The 24,926-nt window shown below is 38.7% G+C and overlaps 1 long non-coding RNA gene across 8 annotated transcripts in view; it reads right to left on the bottom strand.

Annotated features, from left to right (window-relative positions):
• The window catches only part of LOC105728951 (uncharacterized), a 322,271-nt gene that overhangs the window by 201,930 nt on the left and 95,415 nt on the right, over positions 1 to 24,926 (bottom strand). For all 8 annotated transcript variants that reach the window (XR_002479299.2, XR_002479296.2, XR_002479301.2 and 5 more), the window contains one exon: positions 8,511 to 8,789. This is a non-coding gene — a long non-coding RNA (uncharacterized LOC105728951). The remainder of the gene's footprint in view (positions 1 to 8,510; positions 8,790 to 24,926) is intronic.

The raw sequence follows: 24,926 nt of genomic DNA, 5'->3' as shown, positions 1-24,926 counted from the left end.
ATAATGCACCTGGCATGCAGGCAACTGTCAAGGAGGGTTGGTTGTCCTTCCTCTCCCACTTTTCACTTCTCTGCTGAGGGTGCCATGATATATTTTCCCTGCCCTTGAAAATGCTGATTGGAAAAGAAAAGAAGAAATGGAGAAAGAGCACAGGAAAAGCAGAAAAGGAAAAAAAGAGACTGAGTTAGTACTTATCTGAAAGCATGACTTAAAAAGTCTGACTATCAAAGCAGCTGTTGTCCTTGAAGTAGTGTTTAAAGGGAATTTTCTTTTCAACATAAAGTCTACAAAAGACTTGTTTATTATTTATTTATTAGCTCCCCAATAATTTGAGCATTATTCACATTTTAAAAGCCAGGATGGTCTCTCCGACATAATTACTATTGAAATAAACTCTCTTTTCTGCTAGCCAGACATGTCATTAATGGTCCTAACCAGAGTTCAGGAAAAGAATGGCTATAGCTCATAGTCAAACGTTTGAGCCTTGCTCTGATGGCACTGGAGCCCCATCCCAATAAGCCACCTCCTTGCCATCATACTCAGGCTGCTTTATCAGAGAAGCAAGGTCAAAAAGGGGGAAACGCTTGGAGAGATTGATGGGGAGCCAGAAAAGGAGGCTTAATCCATGGAGTTCTTGGCGCCAGTCATCACAGACAATCTCTAAATTGCAGCCAAGAGAGAATACCAGTCTCAAGATGTCTGTCGGCCTTGCTTCTACAGACAGTGGTGTTACAGAAACTAAAAGTCTAAGCTGACAGGAAGGGAATCCTCCTACAGTCCTTTGGTGCATTGTTGATGAATGAAGTTAGTTTGCTTGGTGAGGGCAAGAGGGGTGAGCTATGTAGACTGAAAAACAAAATGGAAAGTTAAGGATAGTTTAGCAGCTACAAAAATCATCCACATGCTAATGTAGATGCTCACTGACTTAGGCATCATTCTATTCCAGAAGTCCTAACCATCTGGAATGTTACACTAGTTAAAACATTTCTGTGAACACTTCAGTTGTTTTAGTATGATCACACCACCACCAGCAAGCTCATCACACTTTATTTTTATCAAAAAAAGCAAGACCTGTTGATTTATGTAACTTTTCATCCTAAGCCACAGTTGAGTCTCCCTGTAGGTTTTCTAACCCAATGGTTAAAATCTATGGCTGGACATTGGAATCACCTGGGGATCCCACCCCTGAAGCCATTCCCCTTGTTAATTATTAATACATCTGACTCAGGGCAAGACACAGGCATCAGGATTTGTTTTTCAAGCTTCCCAGGTGAATCTCATGTGAAACCAAGTTTGCAAACCAGAGTCATAGTTTAAAGGTGGTGAGAGTGGATGGGGAAGTGAACAGACCTAACACGACCAGAAATAACTCAGGCAGCATTCGCAATATTGATCACCCTTGCACTGGGCAAATTAGGGAGGAAATACAAAAGTTCTCTGCACCTTTTTGCATGTTTTATGAAACATTTCATGTAAAGTCAGATTTGCTTAAGGTGAGTGTGAAGTTCCACGAGTATAGTAGATCAGTCCAGAACTCCAATCTTTTAAAAAATGTTTACACTTATGTCCACGTTCTCTGTATCAGGCACAGTGCAAGTTGCTAAGGATGTGATGATGATGATGACGATGATGATGATGGAACATTAAAATATCAGCATTTCTTTGCTATGCATTAGATTTAAAGAGGTTCAATTGCCCAAGGTTACAAAGCTAGTATATGTCAGGAGGGAGGCTTTAAGTCAGGGATTTGAAATCTCACTTGGCATGTAATGATGAATTAGGCAAATATGGGACTGTCTCGCCTTTTAATAAGAGTTTATTATTCTATTTTGGCATCACTGGAACTAACCCAATGGTAGACCTGTGATAATTTTTTTTTAATTTTATTTTTTTATTGCATTTTAGGTTTTGGGGTACATGTGAAGAACATGCAAGATTGTTGCATAGTTACACACATGGCAGTGTGATTTGCTGCCTTCCTCCCCATCACCTATATCTGGCATTTCTCCCCATGCTCTCTCTCCCCAACTCCCCACCCCCCACTGTCCGTCCCCTATTTCCCCCAACAGACCCCAGTGTGTGATGCTCCCCTCCCTGTGTCCATGTGTTCTGATTGTTCAACACCCACCTATGAGTGAGAACATGCGGTGTTTGATTTTCTGTTCTTGTGTCAGTTTGCTGAGAATGATGGTTTCCTGTGATAATTTATATAAAATACTTGCTGAATTAGATATTTTCTCACCCTCTCAGCCTAGTATGTAAAACAGATTCATACATGATGATTATAACATAATGTATCAATGGATGCCCAAAATACTGTCAGAGCAGAAATAAAGGGGCAGTTAATTCTGCTTAAGTGGAGAGGATGGTGTCAGAGGATGCTTACAAATAGGAGGATATTTTCTGGAAGGCTTTAAAGACTGAATAGGAGTCTGCCAGATACAGAAGGAGGAAGCATGCTGAATGGAAAGAACAGAAAGACCAAATACACAAGAAGGAAAGTGTGAGGCCCACTGGAGAAGTGATCAGCCTGTATCAGTGGTTCTCAAAACTAAGTGTGCATTGGAATTGCCTGGAGGCTTGTTATAAACACAGGTTGCTGGGCCAAATCCCTGAGGTTTCAGATTTAGTAGGGCTGTGTGAGACTGGGAGTTTGCATTTCTAGTGAATTCTCAGGTGCAGCTGATGCTTCTTGTCCAGTGACCCACTTTGGTGGGAGACTTTGGTGTATATGAGAGCATCATCTGGAAAGCCCCACAGCTTCTGTGTACAGGAGAGGCATGCCAAGAAGGTCAGTAAGACTTGCACCAAAAGCAAATTCCCCGAAGAGATGAGGATCTTCTTTTCCTGCAAGAAGTGGAGGTTAAATTTTACTGTTGGTTTTGGGAGCAATTCATACTGAAGCTGTCCAGTGGGAGGAAACAGAAAAACCACAACTTGGGACTGAAACAAGGGAAGCTGGGATTTTATCGCATTTCTGCCCCATCAGTGCCCCTATTCACAGGCTGGTGCAGGCCTGAGGCTAAGGAGCTGAAACACACTAGCTCTTTGTTGTACCAATGAGTGTTTGTGGCACTTTTTGCAGGGAAGATGACATTTTTCACAGTTCTTCCTCCATTTTTGGTCTGGTGGCTGCTGACCACAGGTGAGTTTCTGTGTTAATCACCAAAGTGATCTGTTGACTGTCAGTACCTGACCATGAGGGATGAGAGGACGTGTCAAGAATGTTTTTGTATAGAGAATAAAGAGGGTAGAAAAAATGTTAGGCTAAGTTGAGCGGGGCTGGGACAGATGGCAGCCTTGTAAAATTCTTTTTTTCCCTTCTTCTAATTCAATTACCATGCTTTGCTTCTCTCATTTTCCAGGATAGAAAAACCTAGGATGCATCTGCCATTGCTCTCCAAACCCTTTAAATAGGATAAGCAGCTTAGAAAGGTCAGCTTCCAAGGATGCTATCTGTTTCTCTCTCTCCACCTCAGCCACCTAGGACAGACAAAACCAAATCTGGAGGTCATATTTGTCCAACAGTTGAGGAGCAGGTGGCATCTAGCTCCAATACCCGCTGTCCTCACCAGGTTGTGTTGTCAGCTGACAGCCGTCAGCTGTGTGTGTTACATTCCTGACAGGGGGCCCCTCTAAGCCCCACTGTAACCGCCAGGAATGACGGAGGAGAGTGGGAATTGCCTACCAGAGGCAGGGAAAGGAAACAAAATCATGGAGTTTGAATTCGGTGCTCCAGCTTTGTTATCTTCATAATGCAGTTCCCCATGACTCCATTGCAATCCTCTGGAATACTTCTAGAAACCCACTTAGTAGTTTGTGGAGTTGCTTGGCCAATATGGACCTGGAGACAGTTGCATTTCAAGGTTTTAATGTCCCTGCTGTTCAGCAGGAAGCAGAGAGACAAAATCATCACCTGAAAGGCAAATATTCCCTAACACAGGGTGAGCCGGTGCTGGGGGTTGCACTGGAGAACTGTACTCTATTTCTCTGGAGGATGAAATCTTTATTATCAGTATTGTTGATGAAACTCTGTCTTCCTTTCCATAGATGAAGTATTTTTGTCATCATGTCCATTATCCCTCACAAGAACCCAATTAGCAGAGATTGCCTCAACAGAGGAGGCTGATTAAATTCACAGATTTATTGCAATACCATTTTGGGAGCTGTGGAAAATGAGTTTCACTGCTAAGCTACCTTCATTTAAAAAAAAATAAAAATCAAGCTGTGAGCCTGCACCTTGAATTATCCATCTGTAACAGATCATAAAATACCCATAACCTTGCATTCCGCTTACTCTTCCCCAGACAAGCTCAAAATGCTTCTTCCAGGTTCATAATACCTCCCCAGGGGGAAGGCGATGGATTCTATGTTCATGGGACACAAGGGGAAAGTCTGACCCAGTAGTATGGTGGAGAAGACAGAGGTCTGCTGCCTGTTGCCTAAAGAAAAAAACTCAAGCTTTTAAAGAATTAGATTTAGTTTTATTCAGAAGTCTTATGAGGACTATAGACTGAGCCTGGGTATTAATTCAGTTCATAATAGGACAGTATTGATAGTATTTCAATTCATAGTTTACATATGGGTGGTAAATATTCAGTACGTGCAAAATTATGGCAAGGTTTGGGTGTGGGAGGACGTCTGGGTATAGATTACAGAAGTATATTACTAACTCGGCTGGACATTATCTTGAATGTTTAAAAAAAAGGAAAGACTAGGGCCCTTTACTTCTTAAAAAGTATAGTGACTTAGGCAAAAGACGTTGCGGGTGTGTGTGCGCTATCCTGCTTTGTCTTCATAGCATCCCTCCAGAGAGCTGCATGTTGTCAGAGTCAAGGACTTTGTGAAATTACGCTAGAAAGCAGAATGAGCAAACATGCATTCTTACACTTGCTATTTTGACTCACACCTGGATATAGGTCAAAAAAGAAGACTTCTCCTTTGCAAAGTTTGCAACCAACTTGGGCAGGGAGTCTTTGTTTTAGTCGGGTCCCAGAAAAGCTGCTGTTAAGTAGCAATGATATAAATGTAATCTGATTCTCCATAGAAATGGGGACTGTACTGATGCTGCAATCAATCTTGTCCCCAAATGTCCTGCCCCAAAATTACAGGAATAGCCACGAGCACCACTTTCAAACTCCTAATTTTCTATTCAAGGCAGCCCCTTTCCCCCAAAGTCTTAAGTTCTGTTTCTTTAAAGCAGTGTTTCCCAAACTGTTTTCAGCAGAACCTTAACCACCCAGGGTGCTCTGGAGGAAAAAAAAAAAAAATTAATGGAGGTTAATTTTGCATAGTGCTCTATGCTCTATACCTCTCGGCTCAAGATCCTTACCAACATATTAAAGGTAAGAGTTAACTCTCAATGAAAATCTACCTGACCCAAACACTAGGTACTTTTTAGATGTTTCATGTCATGAAATCTTCAAAAAAGAATACTCTGAGAAAGATAAAGTAAAATTTATCCCATTTTACACATGTGGAAATTGAGGTTTGGCATGGTTAATTGAGTTGTCCAGTTAAAGGTAAAAAGGCAAAAGGTGGAGCCAGATTGGAAATTTATTCTCATTCCCAATCTGTGCTCTTAATCGCTAAGCTTTATTTTCTTCCCATTAACTATACAGACACATTCTTATATTGCTGTTAATGTCTTTTTCATTACTGCGGCTTTACACAAATGAGTCCATTCCTATCTGCAGCAGTTAGTCATCTTTTGTTTATCTTTTAATTTTTTTTTCACGTCATTACATGGGTCACCTCAGTAACATTTTAGGTGGTATCTTCCCTTAACATCAAGCTTTTCTATTCCCATTTTATTTGGCCTTCCTGTAACTGCTTCAAACATGCTTTAGTGGATTTTCATCTCTATCTTCGACAGTTTATGGATAAACAAAGATGTAAGGAAGACAGGATGTGACTGAGTTTATTTACCCTGCCTTTGGCAAAGGAGGCTTTGTTCAGTAAATGAAAGTCAGTAAAAAGTAAAAGTAGGATAAAAGGTGATGCCAAGTGTATACAGCTAGCTCTCATGTTAGGTAGGATATGAATTTCATCCACAATTGGGGTCTTTGTAATTAGTAGATAAGTTATTTTATTGGAAGTGAGAAGAAGCATAAGGAGAAGGAGAGAGAGAGTGATTTTGTACCCTTCAGTTTTATACAAAAGTAATTGTTCACTAAACTTGGGAACCGTGTCAACCACTAATGACCTTATCCAAGCATATACTTGCTCAGGAAATGGGCTTTTTGAGAGTGGTGAAGAGAAGAATGTGAGTTACTAGCCATGGCCCTGTCTCAGCAGAGGCAGAGCCAAAAGGGAAAGGTACTAGAAGTGCTATCTGTGGCTCCATTAGATCGCACACGATTCCTGATCTCCGTCATGCTTGACCCTAATTAAGTCAGCTTCTTTCTACAGCTCTGTGTTCTCTGAGAGCCCATATATGGTAAGACTGACCTGCTCTTTCACTCCTCGATCAGTCAGGACTAATTTAATGAGCATTTACACTGTCCTCAGCATCTCCTTTATATGCAGGCCAAATGCCCTGTGTGGCTTGCATCATGTTTGAGGAAGTGTTTTGTGGCTGAAACTGCGCTTACTGCTCTCTAGGTGACTGATCTTCCACCTTCCTGATGGTCTTACCAGGTGGAGCCTGTTATGAGTTGTGCTTTAGGAAACAGTCCACTGAGTCTGAGAGAGGAGAAATAATCTGAAGGACACTCAGCTAGTAGAGCCTATGCAGGGACAATGACTTCACTCCTTTAATTCTGAAGCCTGCACCCTTTATGGTTATCACTTATTCCTGCCTCCCACATTACACCATACGTGAGGTGGGAACTCCTCCACTGCCATCCCATTCTTTCTGCAGGGCATTCTGTTTTGGAAATGTAAAAAAAAAAGAAAGAAAAACATTTGACTCATGTATTAAGAGCAAATGTTCTTCCTAACTAGGTAAGTGGGACCTCCAGTGCTGCTAGGAAAAAAATGAATCAATCAGGAGATCATTAATTTTGAAGGAAACACTAATTATAGGAATATAAATTCTTCTGGGTAAAATTGGCAAGAACATCAGTGTTGCCTGCAGCCCAAACAGACCTTCTGGTTTAGGCTGTGATTGAGATATTAGAATTCACTTTTTTTCTCTAGCTTTGCAAAAGGTACTTGGAACTGGTCTGAAATGTCATTTAATTATCTCAATGCATACAGTAAGCCACCTTTTAAAACATAGGTAATCTCATAATTAGGAAAATACCCATAAAGGAGGAGATGGGGGTGGGGACAACTATACCATCTTTTTTTTTCTGAGACAGGATCTTACTCTGTCACCCAGGCTGGAATGCAGTGGCGCAATCATGGCTCACTACAGCCTCTAGCACCTGGGCTCAAGCAGTCCTCCCACTGCAGCCTCCTAACTGGGACGACAGGCATGCACTAACATTTCCAGCTAATTTTTGTATTTTTATAGAGAAGGGTTTTGCCATGTTACCCAGTTTGGTCTCAAACTCCTGAGCTCAAGTTATCCACCCACCTCAGCCTCCCAGAGTGCTGAGACTACAGGCTTTGAGCCACTTCACCTGGACTGTACCGCTTTCTTAAATTAAACACTTTAAAATTAAGCAGAAGCTCTTAAGCAACAAAAAGAAATGAGCTATTGAGCCACACAAAGACATGGAAGAAAGTTCAATGCATATTGCTATGTGAAAGACATCCATCTGAAAAGGCTACATACTATATGACTCCCAACTACCTCACATTCTGAAAAAGGCAAAACTGGAGACAGTAAAAAAAATCAGTGGTTCCCTGCGGGGTGGGAGAGAGGGATGAATAGGAAAAGCACAGGAGATTTTTAGGGCAGTGATTGTAGTACAATGGAGAATACAGGTTATTATATATTTGACAAAACCCATAGAATGTAGAAGCAAAGAGTGAACCCTAATATCAACTGTGAACTTTAGTTAATAACCTATGTAGGACTGTTGGCTCATCAATTGAAACAAACATGTGGAAACAGAGATGGAAGCAGTGACAGAGTAGATGGGAACCCTTTGTTCTTCCCCTCAATTTTTCTCTAAACCTATAACTGCTCAAATAATAAAATTCTGAATTAAAAAAAAGGAGAAGAGAAGCACATTATTTCTCAACATCATAGCCTCTCTGTAGATGATGGTCTCCTTGTTGAGGGGGAAAGATTCTCTCAACACATTATAACAACTCATTGCTTCAACTGTGACAACCAAGGAATATACGAAAGGCCAACTTAAACATCTCAGTGGGCTGGAAAGACAAAGTAGACTTTGTGTCACAATAGAATTCATCCCTTGGAACGTGAAGATGGCAAGAGATAAAACAATACTCTTTATCACCGGCAGATTAACCGGCAAGGACATGTTCTTTCTGTTTATCCTATAGGCTCCAAAGGACAATGAGCCTTTTGTCTCTACACCTGTTGCAGGGAAGGAGCCCAGGACAGAGGTGTGGTGGGGTTTATGTGAGGCCATGCAGTTCAGGTTTCTTACCTGCGTCTCTGATGGTACACCCTGTTTCATAACGAAACTTGAAGACTGAGCCCTCAGCATTCGAAGGGAAAGGAGCAGGTCCAGGTGCTACTTGAGGAGAAGGCGAACATATACAAATCCTTGTTGGAGAGAAATATAGCAAAGTTGTGGCATGTTTTGACTTTCAGCCGGACATGAGTTTCTTGGGAGTCTTGCTCTTTCCTTGTCCTCAGCTTCTCACTCAGCACACAGTAAAGGCTGGACAGAGGCTTGCTGAATGAATGAACCTTGAGGACTTTGCTGTAAGAAAAAGAACACAGAAAGGTTATTTGTTAAAATCAACACCAGATTTATCCAGCTGTTTCGCTAGAGTTTCCAGATACCCATTTTTTCGGTGGGACTGTGTGTTGATGGCTTCCTTCATTCTCAACCCTTGCTTGTAATGGGATCTGTTGGTTTTGACTGGCTTCTTTAGGAACAAACCCTCCAATTTTCTTTGGGGCAACCAGCCTTTCCCCTATTCTTAGTATGAGAAGTCAGTAATAATTCCTTTTAAAACTTCCTTTTTTTCCCTGCAGAGCTGCTGGATTTGCATCTGTTCAGCCATATCATCCCAAGGAGATGGTCTGTGGCCTCAGCTCAGCCACTCAGAGCACTGTTTCCCTTTGCTCTCAGTAGGATCAGAGAAGGACACATAACTCAAGTTGGACCCATGAGAATTCCCCCTGAGATTTTGCTGGCATGAGGTGAAGTGTTCTTTTTCGGCTGGGATTAATAAATTGGTAAAATACGAGCCTAAAGTTCTGAAACTGGCCAACTCTAAAGTCAGCACATTTCCTGGGCCCTTGAACAACATGAGCCACTAAATTCCTAGGACTTCAATTACCTTACAACAAATTGTAATTTACCAATGTATCCATTTATTCTCTCTTATATTGAAATTCTGAGTTTCCACTGTTCTTTTACATGCTGATGTCCTTCAGATTAGAATTTAGTAGGAAAATTCTAACTGAGAGATGGTCTGTCAAGAGCCTCAACCACTTCCTGGTCTAATCTCACCTCCAAATGGACAAAGAGAACATCTGAAATGGCGAGCCCTAGAAATACCACTTCCAAATTCCAATAAAAGGCAGAATTCCTTGCTAAACACTTCACTACACCATGAATTCAAAAACATTTTGTTGCTTAGACAGAGTTGGCATTGGGTAGAGTCCTGCTGAACTGATTGAGACATCAGAGAATAGGTCCTTGGGCCATGCCTGGCACATGCTCCGAGGACACGGCCCGATGCCATGGCTCCCCCTCAGTCTCAATGCTCCATTAACACCTGGAGTGAAACTCAGGAGCTAGGGCAGCTTGCCTGGAAAAATAACCTCAGCATTCATGGATGGGTTTGAAAGATGAAGAGCAATGTTCTGTATCTCTTGATCCCACTCTAGCCATTAAATCTAGTAAGAACTAACACCTATTATATGTCAGTGGACCAAGCAAGGTACTGAGTACTTTTCTGGCCTCAGCCCCTCTAACCCTCATCACAACCCTGTGTGGTAGGTCAAATGAGGCCTAGAAAACGTATAGAGATTGCCCTGGATCACTCAGCAGGGCTCAGACCAAGTAGCAGGACCCAGGTGCTCAATCACAGTATTGACTGTTCTTTGTAGCAAAGAATGAAAACAGTGCCTGGATCATGGCTTTAGAATTGTGAAAATTAATGTTACAGCTGGGAAGAAGCCTCAACATCACTTTGCATGATGGGAAAGCTGAGGGACAGGGACTGACATGACTTCCCCAAAGTCATACAGCAAGTTAAAGTACTGGATGATGAAATCTGGTCCTGGTCCCCCAGTTCTTTCTCTGCACACACCCTATTGTGTTAGGATGTATGCACACCACACCACATACCCAGTTATTCAGCGGGCATCCCCAGTAAAGATGCACAGATATTAAAGTTCTAAAATATTTCCAGACCAGTTAGCAAACTGCACTGTCCTGAGACTATCTCCCTCTCCCCTCAGGATTCCTGACTTCTCCACAATTTATCAATTAAAGGGTAATGTTTAGCATCGCCGGGGGCCCCCAGGACCCTGCTCCTTCCCAATGGCCAGCATCCACTCTGAGTAGTCAACATTTCTGCTGTTTCAGTTAAGTATTTTTAATATGAGTCCTTCATTAGTTCAAAAGCCAGCACAGATTATGGGAATGTCATGGGTGAATTGCAGGCCACATCTCAGTCATTAACATTGTTATCTCAAATATGAGAGGTAGACAAAGGCTGATCATGCTAACTGTGCCCAAGACAACAGGAGAAGTCCAGAGTGGGGAAAGTTCCTCTCTGACATTCAGGGACTCTGGAGGCCTTTCCAGCCTTTTCCAGACAGTGTTCAAAGGTGTTAGGTTAAAAGATGCCCTCCCTGCAGAGAGGAAAAGTTCAGGGTGTCTGAATTGTTTATGGGAGACAAGATAGGTCTCGTCTCTCTCACCTTCCTTGTTTCTTTCTGGATGGCAGAACCATCCCTCAAGTCACGGGAGCTAAACTGACAAGTGGGAAATACAAGGACAGGAAAGCTTGCAAGCCACAGGGACATGCAGGGCAAGGTTTCTTTCAAAGTCAGTGGGAAGTAGAAACACATATCAGCTCTGCCAGTGACTAGAGACCAAAAAGGACCAGCTGCAGAGATGGAGAAATGAATTGCTTGTGGAAGAGAGGCCCTAATGCATAAACTGCCCACTGTGAGTCAAGTGTGCTCTGACAGCCAGTCTGAAACCAACTAGAGCCTAATGGTTTGCCTTCATAAGATGATAGTATATTGGTCAGCTTTCACACTGCTATAAAGAACTATCTGAGACTGGGTAATTTATGAAGAAAGAGGTTTTATTTTTTAATTTATTTTACTTTAGGTTCTGGGGTACATGTGCAGGTCATGCAGGGTTGTTGCATAGGTGCACACATAACCGGGTGGTTTGCTGCCTCTATTCCCCCTTCATCTATATCCAGCATTTCTCCTCATTTATCCTTCCCCACTCTCCCCACCCCCTGCTGTCCCTCCCCTAGCCCACCCCCGACTGCCCCCAGTGTGTGAAGAAAGAGGTTTAATTGACTCACAGTACTGCAGACTGAACAGGAAGCATGACTGGGAGGTCTTAGGAAACTTACAATCATGGCTGAGGGCAAAGGGGAAGGAAACGCATCTTACCATCTTACCATAGTGGCAGGAGAGAGTGAAGAGGGAAGTGTCACACACTTTTAAACCATCAGATCTTGTGGGAACTCACTATCACGAGAACAGTGAAGGGGAAATCCACCCCCATGATCCAATCGCCTCCCACCAGGTCCCTCCCCAAACACTGAGAGTTACAATTCAACATGAGATTGGGGTGTAGACACAGAGCCAAGCCATATCAGACAGTTTGCAGAGGCCTGACTCAGGCCATTTCAGTATGTGTTCCCATTACACCATGCCTCACTAGGGGAGAGGAGTTTACCAGGTTTTATAGATCACCAACTAATCCTCAAATATGAACCAATATTTGTATACCAACCATCAACGACATTCTTTTATGAACCAGAAATCTATTTCCATGGTAGTCACACTTTATTGTACAATGTTTAAAGCAAGAGATGTTTAATGTGCAATGGTCAAATGCAAATATAGGAAAAGCCAGAAAACTCACCTATGTCATCTTCATCTGGTGATCTCCTCATTCTCTGGATGTTAGCTTACACTCCATTCCCTGTTCCAGCCCCTCCTTCCAGACTAGGCGAGCATTCCCTCAGCACATCGTGGCTTCTCTTTTATAGGTCTTATCACATTTGTGATTATTTGGTTAATGCCTGGTTCTCCATCTAGTCCTGTAACACCCATGAGGGCTGAGACTCCATCACTCTTACTTATAGCCTCTGTGCCTAGCAGAGTGTTTTGTTTCAGAGTGATTATTTCCTGAGTAATCAGTGAACTCTGCAAGATTTTAGCATCAAGCCCTGGCTGTTTATGGAGTAGACCTCTTCACTATCATTAGAATATATGGAAAAGGCACTTGAAAAAGCATAAAGTCAACTATACATACACATCAAGTTCTTCTGCTTTACCAATTCACAGAATACCCTTTTCCAGTTTGTCTTGTCCTCTCTTCCTATTTCTTAAGCGCATTCTCTCCTACACCATGATTTAAAACCTCTATTCTATGTTATAGAGAGACTAGTTATTGTAATAGGTATATAACTGATTTTTTCTCAGACTGGAGTCCTCACACCATTGGAGTCTGGCTTACCTTTCCTTAGGGTTCTGTGAGTTCCCTATGACATTTGTAAAGATATATAAGCATATACTGAATCATGCAGAAGGACATCCTAAAATTGAACATAGCCACCTGATTTCAAAATGCATGACAGTTTTTAAACATATTGCAAATTGTCTCCTACCTCTTGGCTCAAAAGGTGGGGTCTAATTTCCCATCCCTTGAATGCAGGCAGGACTTCCTGATTTGCTTCTAATGAATAGAATGAGGCAGAAATCGTGTTGCATAACTTCCAAGACCAGATTAGAAATAGTGACAGGGTTTCTACCTGGTTTTCCCAGGAGGCATGCACCTGGGGAGCCCCAAGCCACTATATAAGAAATCTATATTTCCTGAAGTAGCTGCGCTGCACAGACCACCAGGACAGACTGCATAGAGTTAGCCAGAGGAGCTCCAGCTGTCCAAATCTTCCCACCCCAGCTTCCAGGCATGTGAGTGATAAGGACTTTGAGGTGACTTTGGCTTCACCTGCCATCTGACCCTTACCTAATGAAAGACCCCAAGCCAGAACCACCCAGCTAAGTCACTCCTGGATTCCTGACCCAATGAAACCATGAGAGAGAACAAAGGATTATTACTGTCTTAAGCCCCTGAGTATTGTGGTGTTACAAAGCAATGGATAATGTTATACAGCAATGGAAAAGGTGATGTCTTTATTTGCATTTAGGTTATGATTGCATTGGAACTATATTGTATTTATTACAGGATAATGAGAATAGAATCAAGGCAGACTTAATACACGTATGTCAAGCGAGGGAAAAACTTTGCCAGTAGTTTAAATAGAAAAACATGATAGGAAAATGGTTCATCACACCCAACTTAGTGTTTCAGATGGGCTGAACTCAAGTGAATCTTTTTTTTTTCCTAAGTAAGCATCTTTATTTTTAAAATTGATACATGATATTTGTACATGTTTATGAGCTACAAGTGATATTTTGTTATAGGCATATAGTGTGTAATGATCAAATCAGGATATTTAGCAGTATCCATCAACTCAAGTAGTTACCACTTCTTTGCATTGGGAATATTTCAAGTCCTGTCTTCTAGGTATTTTGAAATATACAATTGATTGTTATTAACTATAGTCACCCTACTCTGTTATTGAACATTAGGTCATATTCCTTCTATCTAACTGTATGTTTGTACCCGTTAACCAGTCTATCTTCATCCCTCCCTCAACTACACCCTTCCCAGCCTCTGGTATCTGTCATGCTACTCTCTACCTTCAAAGGAATTTTTGCTCAGTCAAAACCATGCTCATGGCCAGGTGCAGTGACTCACACCTGTAATCCCAGAACTTTGGGAGGCCTTACTGATTTGAGAATCAGTAAGGGGGGGTGGCTCTTAAGAAAGGCACAGGTATCTGTAACACACTGGCATCTCATTAACCACTGTTGAATTAAGCACTATTCACCCTAGAGCATTCTTCATTAAGTGCCCACATATGAAGCAGTTCAATTGTACATTTTGGGCTTAGTGTATGTGCATTTAAGTCTCCCAGTTTAAGCCTTGTTTGAAATCCCTGTTAATGGCAATGGTTTTCTAAGAATGCTAGTACATAGAGCCCTACTTTTTTGATTGACAGTCATTTATTCCTCCTGTTCACCAGTATGAACCAGAAGATACCCACCTGTCATTGCAGTGCCCCCAGCCTCCCTCCTTAAATTTTTGAACAGGGCACTTAAATTGTATTTTAAATCAGTCCATTATAAATGTACCTTTCAAATCTGGTGAATGTTCATTCTTTCATTTTATATTATGATTAAACAAAAACATAAACATTGATTAATGCCTTATGTTAATATATTTAAATGTATCATTTTGCTTTATGTGGATGGTTGATAGATATAACAGTTTTCCTAACATTAGATGCTGTGAAAAATCCCTAATCTAAAAATCTAAAATTTGAAATGCTCCAAAATCCAAAGCATTTTGAGCACCATCATGATACTACAAATGGAAAATTCCACACCTGACCTCATGTGATGGGTCCCAGTCAAAATGAAGTCAAAGCTTTGTTTCATGTACAAAATTATTTAAAGTATTACATAAAATTACCTGCTGTATGTATAAAGCATGCATGAAATACAAATTCATACAAATATGAATTTATATATATACCTATATTCCAAAATCAAAAGCCACAACACCTTTCTTCCCAAGAATTTTGGATAAGGGATACTCAGCCTGTAATACAATCATTTATTGCAGTCTTGAAATAACTTGCACAAATATGATGTTAAGCATTTTATCTGTATTATTTCATTTAATCCACACAATTTACCAAATGGCTTAAGTAAAATCATCATTTTACAGAGACTTGGAAGGATGGTCATTTGTCCAAAGTTAACATAACTGGAAATGAAGGAGCTGAGATGGAACCCAGGTATGTCTTCCTTTATCAACTCAGTTTTCTAACTTTAAATTCTCTCGGTGGCCTTACTTTCTTGGTTTACCATATTTCCATAAAGCTAAGTTGTCATCAGTTTCAAGACAGCCCATTGTGTATGTGCTAGTACAACAAGCACAGGTGGACAAACTATAACACTGAGCTTTATCACTAGAAGTTTTATTTCATATTGATCAAAAGTACTCTATTTAATAAACCATTCTAGTGATATATATATGATATATGATATATATATATAACATTACTGCTATGCACAAGAACAAAAAAGCAGAGGAGTCTGGCTTTCTGAATCATTTTTTAAATCAAATGTCTGTCTCTTCACAGCATCATTCTTCATGTTAACAAGAGCATTGATGATGTAGCTTTTCTTAAAAGAGTGTTCTATTATTGGATCTAAAGTTTTCTTCCAACCTGCTGTCATTCTTTCCACAGGTTTTGATATGTATGTGCAGGCAAAATCAACACTTCTCATTTAAATATACAAAACACACATCTTGGAGTCAATGAAAAATGATATTATTATGCTTACTGCAGATGATGTTTAAAAAAAAATCAACCATTCACAAATGTAAGGAGTGTTTTTACAATGTTTCGGTTACACTGGGCGCCTAGATCTAATATCAGATTTTAGCCCGCTAGGAACCATTAGAATGCATTTATTTTCCTTTACTTACATTATCTCCATTTATTGAATGCTTATGATATATTGGTCTAGAGTCTTTGCATGTATTAACTCATTTAAACTCAAGGAAGAGGTACATTGTCTCATTGAAGAAAACAAGGTCAGAGAGTTTAGATAACATGTTCAAAGTTACATTCCTTCTTAAGTGGCAAAGCCACAATTTGACTTCAATCTCTCTAACACCAAACTCCATTCTACTAACTACATGACACTACAATCCACATAAACACACACATTGATAGTGTCAGAATTGGCAGCTGATATTAATGGTCTTTATTATGTGCAATGTAATAAGCTATTTCTACTTCTCTTAGCCTTCCTTCTGCCTGCATGTAAGTATATAAAGTATTCTGAACACGAATTTTTATTGACTCCTGTCCCCAAGGCCAGATATGAACAGTAACCCTCAGGGACTGATCTGGAGGTAATGGGCCAGTATTTCCTGCATCCTGGCACTGTATCACTTCCATGGCCATCTTACTTTAAAGGTTTCTTGGAATTATCTATAAAAATGACCCTAGTCCTGGCTGTTTTATAGTACTCTTACAGGAGAGATAGGTCTTTGCACTCCCCTTTTTTAAACAAATGATCAGAAAATTTCATTTTGGCAATCATTTTATAGGAAATTCATATTGGTTTCTTTACATGTTTATGGCCTATAATATGAAAGGAAAGTGTGCAGTTGTTTTATATTTCACCCAAAGCAAAAGATTTCATTACTTAGCTGCTGTGCAACATAGCCATACTTAGGTCATTATTTTGCTTTTAAAAAGAAGAAAAATAATTTCAGAGGAACTCTGACCTTTTATATTTATATTTTATAATCTGAAAGTCAGTAGCACAAATATTAGCAATACTCCTAAACTTTTTGCCATGGAAGTAATGATTCTCTAGGAACTACTTTGAAAATCAAGTGAAACAGCTTTTATAATGTTAGCTTATGGATCTGGGAAAACTTTATTTAAAGGCTCCTCACATGGTAGCTCTGAGGAGCGTCTTTTAACAATTCAGTCCAGGTGTTTAGAAAAAAGAATAGGATATCTGTCATTTCTAGAGCTTATAAACCAGACTTGATTGGAGAGATGTCAGCTTCATCTGTGAAGGCTTTGAGATATTGTGAACCAATGTCTAGCCAAATGGGATGTGTCATCGAAGAACATTTGCATCTTTCTCCCATGTGCCCAAGTCTCAGTGTCTGTCACTACTATCTCCTTAGCTGCCCACAAAGAAAATTATTCTTGATATTCCCCTCTTATTTGATCCCTATATCCAATCAGTCTTTGAGTTACTATTTCTACCTCCTTAATAACTCCCTAATCTGCCTACTTCTCTCCATCCTGACTGTCAGTAGTCACCACCACGGCTCATCTGAACAACTGACCCAGCTTCTGCCTCTGGTCCTGCTTTTTGTGAAGTAAAATATCTGATTACATCTAATTATATCACTCCCTGGCTTAAATTTTTCAGTGACTTCCTGCATCTCTCAAAATAACACCCCAAGACTATCACACATCATTCAAGGCTCCTAATGATGAGGCCCCTTTCAAATTCCCAAGCCCCATTTCTCTCCCTTCTCACTCCCCTGTTTCCCATGCTTCCATCAAATGGAGCAACTTATAGCAACTCAAATATTCTACCTTCAGGTTCTTACACATGGGGTTTCCCTGCCTAAAATATCTGTCTGTTTGAAGTGAAAGGTTAGATTTTACATCCCCTTAGGATGACTTCTGCCATGCCCAGACTGGTTTCATGCCCCCGTGCCCTGTGCTCTTACTTCTTTATGAGTATCCTATCATTTCATGGATCCTATTATAATTACTCACTTTTGTGCCTCTCCTACCAGCCATAAATTTCTTAAGAGAAGAAGCAGTCTCGCTGTCATATGACAGGGCAGTGATTTCCATACAATGTACAGCACTAATGGTACAGAGAATGATTTCACAGATGCTCTCTTTAAAGCTTTTAAAAATTGTTCTACTTTTAAAAATACATACTTTCTTTATAACAAGTGGTGTTTCTTTTCTTCAAGAACCTCAGATGCACAGAATTGGATTAACTACAATACTTGTTTCATGACACAGCCATTATTGGTCTTTGCATGACTCACTTGTATTTATTTTGCTAGTTATTTTATACCATAATCAGCACTCCTAAAGTCACCATGAAAAACAAAAACTATCATCACAGTACCGGACATCTATTCATCTACCGATACCACACCTGTTCTATTCTTTTGTATCCCTCTATCTGACCCTGTGTGCCATGCTCACCATTATCTTGCCTTCTTTTTAAATTGTTAATTGCCTCTATATTTATCTCTAAGCTTTTTTTCCTTATGTTTGTTTTACATTTTGTAAAAAGGGTACCATGCTTACACACTATTTAGGAACTTTTTTCACTTAATATATTGCTGATAGTATCCATATTGTCGATGTTGAATGACCTGCAGGTCATTTGGTTTAACTGCCATATTTCATTCCATTTATGAATATACCACAATTTATGCATCCACTCCCATTGATGGGCACCTGGGTTGTTGCCAGACTTTTGTCATTGTGAACGGCAGTGCTCTGAATACTTGTGTGCATGTCTCCTGAGTGTGTGCAAGCTTTTCATTGAGGTAGAACTGCTGGGTCAGAGAGTATGGGAATAATGGATAATGGATATGGAGAGGGGATAATAGGCCTGGATACTGCCAAACTCGAATCCAGTGGGATGGCACCAATTCATACTCCTATGAAGGACGAACATGAAATCCTGTGGTTCTACATCCTTTCCAATACGTGGCATTGTCAGCCTTTTACATTGGGGTCCCTCAAGTATCTGTAAAATGGTATCTCATCTGATCTTGATTTTATTTTCCTGATCACCAATAAAACCGAAAATTTCTTCATGCATCTATTACATACACATGTTTATCTTTTCTGTGAAATGCCTATTTCTGTTTTGTGCCCATTTTTCTTTTGGCTTGTTTGTGCTACTCTTACTGATTTTTAGTAACTTTAGCATATTTTGATGCTAATTATTTGTAGATTGTGTGTACCTATTGGAGATTATCTTATTGTAGTCTGTAATTTGCCTTTCAGTAACTTTAAGTTGTCCTAATGAATAAAAGTTCTTACTATACACATTTATCAATGTTTTCTTCTATAGTTAACTATTCTTTGCATCTCCCTAAAGAAATATTTCCCAACTAGTATTGGTTTTCTTTTTATAAGAGTAATGTAACATTTGCTTTAAAACTACATTTGACTAAAAATGAGACTTTTAAAGAAAAGCTAAATTGCTATAAATTATACACAGTATATGGCACAATTCATAATAGTGATATGTAAATGACTGAAGTTTGGGAGATACTAATCATGTCTTCATATACAGTATAAATTTATATTGAATGAATGAGTTCAGTTATTGATGCAATAATTCAATTAACCTATATTTCAAATGATTCTCTCAGAGTTTCTATGTTTGAGACCTCAGCTGGATCCTCTAGAAATGTTTGCTAACCTTATTTGAAGACACTTATCTAAGAGGGGTGTGTGTGTGTGTGTGTGTGTGTGTGTGTGTGTGTGAACTGTGCGTATGTATAGAAGATACAAAATAATAGAGAAGCAAAGAGTTTATGAGATCTAGGTAAAAGCTTAAGGATGCTCATTTTATGGTACATATGCTAAAACCAAACCTAGACTTGTCCAAGTTCAGGAACAGGTTTCACCAGAGTGGGATTAGAGTATTGCTTAGTCATTGGCTCCCAGCTCCTCCCTTGGTGAACTTCAATCGTAAGAATATGCGTCTCAGAGTAAGCAGTAAGTCTTTGCATTTATCAGCACTGAAGGCTTAGTTTGCATGTTTTTTTCTGTTTCCAAATCAAAAAACATGAAATTCCTAATCCTTTGCATTAAACTCCATACCTCACATATGACATTCATCAATACCTAAGTAGACTTTTGCATAATATGGCAGTGAGTGAAATTACCCAGCTCCTTAACTCATGAAGTAGGTTGTGGTGGAGGTTTCTGTATTTGAGCTGCTTTTGAATTAGAACCTACTGCTGTCCACACTTCCTTAAGGTGCTAGGCACATCATAGGCATTCAGCCAGAACTTGCTGGAATGAACTAAAATACTCTGTGGAAACAGGCAAACTAATAAGAACATTCACCCTCCAAGTTGTTTAAACAGATGGCTTGTTTTTGAAAGACAAAAAAAATGTGTAAAAGAAACTAAAAAATAGGATTGATCTCAGTTGATCCTCATGGTGCTAGGAAAATGATGTTTTTGGCAGGCTGTCATGTGATTAGATTGAGCCATTTTTTCCCCCTTTTTCTAAGATTATATTTTGAGGACATCTTGGTACTGGCATTTCTTTACTGTCTCATTTGAAAGAGACTTATACATATATTGTAGACATGTCTGGAGCTAAAGAAAGGAAAGAAATAGAATTAAATGCTTCTCTATCTTAAAAACTCTCCATGACCTCAAGTCCACCCCAAATGGACCTACCCATCTCTGTTTCTTTTTCTCTCTTTAGCTCTTATGCAGGTGCAAGGCAGGACACAGAAACATGGTCATTCTGATGAAAATTGTAATGTAAAATGCTCTTTTTGATCTGCTTTTTCCTAAAACATGGGAATAACCAACCTCTCTGAGGCTCACCTTGTGACTCACCCACCGTATACCCATGGCTCCTACCCTCTTCCTGTGAGGGCAAATGTAAGACCTAAGGCAGAGGCAACAGGAAGTTGGGTCTGAGGAATGGAGTAAGGAGGTCTGTTTTTTTCCCCTCACTTTGATAATATGTTCAATAGGAAAGTTCAACAATGTATTTTTTTAATTTTAAAATTTATCATATTTTATGGCTGGATGCAGTGGCTCATGGCTGTAATCCTAGCACTTTGGGAGGCTGAGATTGGAGGATCGTTTGAGACCAACCTGGGCAACATGGTGAAACCCTGTCTCTACAAAAAAAAAAAAAAAAAAAAAACACAAAATTTAGCCAAGTGTGGTGGTTCACACCTGTAGGCCCAGCTACTCAGGAGGCTGAGGTGGGAGGATCACCTGAGCTCAGAGAGGTCAAGGCTGCAGTGAGCCATGATTATACCACTGCACTCCAGCCTGGGTGGCAGAGTGAGACCCTGTCTCAAAAAAAAAAAAACAAAAAAGGCATTTTATGATATAAAAGTCTATATACTCACATCCATGTAGTATACAGACTACTGTTACATACAGCTTGTGTACGCATCATCCAGCTCAAGTAATAAAACCTTTCCAGTCCTACTGCAACTGCCCATATTAGTCTTCCTCTCCTCTTATTTATTTCTTAAAAAATATTTATTTGAGTGATTATTATGTTATTATGTGTCAAGTAATGTGCTGGGCACTGGAAAAGAGTAAAATTAAAAATAAATCAGACAAGAAGCCCTAACTCATGGAGCTTTTATGAAAAAAAAAAAAAATCTATTATTCTGAATTTTGGGTTCCTAATTCTCTTATTCTTTCTCATAGTTTTTCTATATATATGAGAATTTCTAAACAATTTATGTACGTTTACTATTACACTGTATGTGTTTTTCGAAATTTTGTTTCTTTCACTTATATTTTTGTGCATGAAGTTCGAGTTCATTTATGTTCAGTTTTCATGGTATTCCATTATGTAAATATTTCACAGTTTATTGATTTTCTTGTTTATGGATATTTGGATTATCTTTAGTTTCACTATTGCAAACAATACTCCTAGGAAATGGTATCAACCATTTGAATACAGGTAACCCTTGACCAACACAGGAGTCAGGGGCCACCTCCATTGCAGTAAAAAATCCAGGCATAACTTTTGGTTTCCCTAAAACTTCATTCCTAATAGCCTACAGTTGGACAGAGGAGTCTTGCTAGTATCATAAACAGTCAATTACCATATAAATACACTAATATCTACATATATTTTACACATTCAGGACATACCTTTGTCTTAATTTTTGCAACATTTCTAGGCTACATGGTTTGTCCATGAGTTTTTTCAAATTGTTGCAAATCTCCAAAAAAATTTCCAGTATATGTATTGAAGAAATGTGCATGTAAGTGGACCCATGCAGTTTAAGCTCGTGTTGCTCAAGGGTCAACTGTATACCATGTGCTTCTCCGTTCGGCCATTGATAGACATGTGGGTTGTTCTCAGTTGTTACATACTATGAATAAAGCTGTTGTGAACATTAGTCTTTTAATGGATATACATTTTCATATCTCCTTGTTAAATGCCTAGGAGTGAAATTGAAGTGTCATAAAGTAAATGTATGTTTAACTTTATTAAAAAAAACTGCCAAAATGTTTTCCAAAAAAAAAAAAGCTGTACCATTTTACACACCTAGTTGCCAATACTTGTTATTATTAGTCATTTTAGTTCTAGACATTCTAGTACTGTGAAATGGCATCTCACTATCGTTCAATGTGCATTTTCCAGAAGATTAGTAACATTGGGTATCTTCCCGTGTGTTTATTAGCTTTATATCTTCTTTCATAAAGTGCCTTTTCAAGACTTTTGACTGTTTTTTTTTTTAATTGAATTGTTTGTCATTTATTATTGAGTTTGGGAGTTCTTTATATATTCTGAATTATATATTCCAGATACAAGTCCCCTGTCATGGTTCTGTATTCAGAATATTTTCCTCCAGTACATGGCTTGTCTTTCGATTTTCCTAATAATATCCTTTGAAGAGTAGAAAGTTTTTATTTTGATAAAGTCTAATTTATTTTTATCTTTTATGTTTAATATAAGAAATCTTTGCCTACTCTAAAGTTAAAAAAGAATCCTGTATTCTACAAATATTATAGTTTTGACTTTTATATTTAGATCTAAAATCCATTTTGAATTAATTTTGGTTTATGGCATGAGGAAAACATCAAAATTAACTTTTTAATACAAATGTCCAGTTGTTTCCACATCACTTATTATATATTTAAAAAACACTTTACTTTCTCAATTTAATTATTTTAAAATCTTTCCAAAAAATCAGTTGTGGGTATGCGGGTCTATTTCTGAATTTTCTTCTGTTTCCTTGCTCTATATGTCATTTCTATTTCAAGACCACACTGTCATGATGAGCAGAGCTTTTTAATAAGCCTAAAAATTAGGTAATGTAAATCTCCCAACTTTGTTGTTTTTGAAAATTGTTTTGGCTATTCTTGGTCACTTGTATTTCTATATAAATTATAAAATCAACTTGTCAATTTCTTCAAAAACATTTCCTAGTATTTTGACTAGGATAGCACTAAATCTGTAAACAAATTTAATACAACTGACATCTAAACAATACTTAGTCTACCAATCCATGAACACAGTATATCTTATTACTTATCTAAGTCTTTTTAAATTTCACTCAGCAATGCTTAATGGTTTTCAATGTGGACATCTTGAATTTGTTTCATTTGGTTTCTTCCTAGATTCTGGAATTTTTGGTTTACCTTTAAGATAACCTTTTTATTTTGGAATAGTTTTAGATTTACAAAAAAATTGTGAGGCTAGCATAGAGAGTTCCCATATACTAAATGGGAACCAATATATAACCAGTTTCCCCCATCATTAATATCTTACCTTTGTGTGGTACATTTGTTACAACTAATTAACCAAGATTGATAAACTATTATAAAGTGAAGTCTATACTTTATTCAGACTTCCTTAGTTTTTAATCTAGCATCCTTTTCCTGTTCCAGGATCTCATCCAAACTACCATATTACATTTAGTTCTTATGTACTCTTAGGCTCCTCTTGACTGTGACAATGTCAATTTACTTTTTATTATCTTCACGATATTATAATTTTTCTCCAAAATGGTAGGGATACTGAATATCCATATGTAAAAGAGTGAAACTGGACCCTAACCTCATACAATATACAAAAATTAACATTAAATGTATCAGTGACCTAAATAAAAGCTAAACCATAAAACTCTTAGGAAAAAACCATAGGACTAAATCTTCATGATCTTGGATTCAGCCATAGGTTCTTAGATATGATACAACAACAAAATTAAAAGTAGATAAACTAGACTTCACCAAAATAAAAATGTTTTTGTAATTTCAAAGGCCATTACCAAGAAAATTAAAAGACAGGCTAAAAAATATGATAGGATATTTGTAAATCATATATTGATAAGGATCTAGCATTGAGAGTAAATAAAGAGCTCTTATAACTCAACAATAAAAACAAACCAGTTGAAAAGTGCACAAATGCCTTGAATAGACACTTTTCCAGAGAAGATATACCAACCAAGAAATGGCGAACAAGCACATGAAAAGACGTTTGACATCACTAAGCCTAAGGAAAATGTAAACCAAATACACAATGAGAGCTATTTCATACCTACTATGATGGCTACAATCAAAAAATGGAAAATGAACGTACTGGTGAGGATGTGGAGAAATTGAAACTCACATACATTTTTGATATGAATGTACCGTGGTGTAGACACCATGGAATACAATTTGGCAGTTCTTCAAAATGTTAAACATAGAATTACCATGTGATCCAGCAATTCTTTTGCTAGGTATATACCTACAAGAATTGAAAAAGATAAGTACCTGTACATGCATGTTCATAGCAGCACTATTCACAATAGCCAAAAGGTGGAAACAACCCACATGTCCATCAACAGATGAATGGATAAGCCAACTGTGATAGATACATACAATGGAACATTATTCAGCCTTAAAAAAAGAATGAAGTATTGATACAAGCTACAATGTAGATGAACCGTGAAAATATTCTGCCACGTGAAAAAAGCCAGACACGGAAGGTCACCTACTACATGATTCCATTTATAGGAAAAACCTATAGAAGAAGAACATAAATTGTGGTTACCAGGGATCAGATTTGGGGAGTAGACAGTGACTGCTTCCCAGGCACAAGTTTTCATTTTGGAGTATGAAAATGTTTTGGAACTAGATAGAGATGGTGGTTGTACACCATTGTTAATGTACTAAATGCCACTGAATTATATTCACTTTTAAATGACTAATTTTATGTTATATGAATTTCACCTCAATGAGAAAAAGAGAGAC

Source organism: Aotus nancymaae, unplaced genomic scaffold (genome assembly GCF_030222135.1).
Source record: "Aotus nancymaae isolate 86718 unplaced genomic scaffold, 86718_ANA_hifiasm-v0.15.2.pri h1tg000067l, whole genome shotgun sequence".
Lineage (NCBI taxonomy): Eukaryota > Metazoa > Chordata > Mammalia > Primates > Aotidae > Aotus > Aotus nancymaae.
This window is presented reverse-complemented; position numbering and strand designations above follow the sequence as displayed.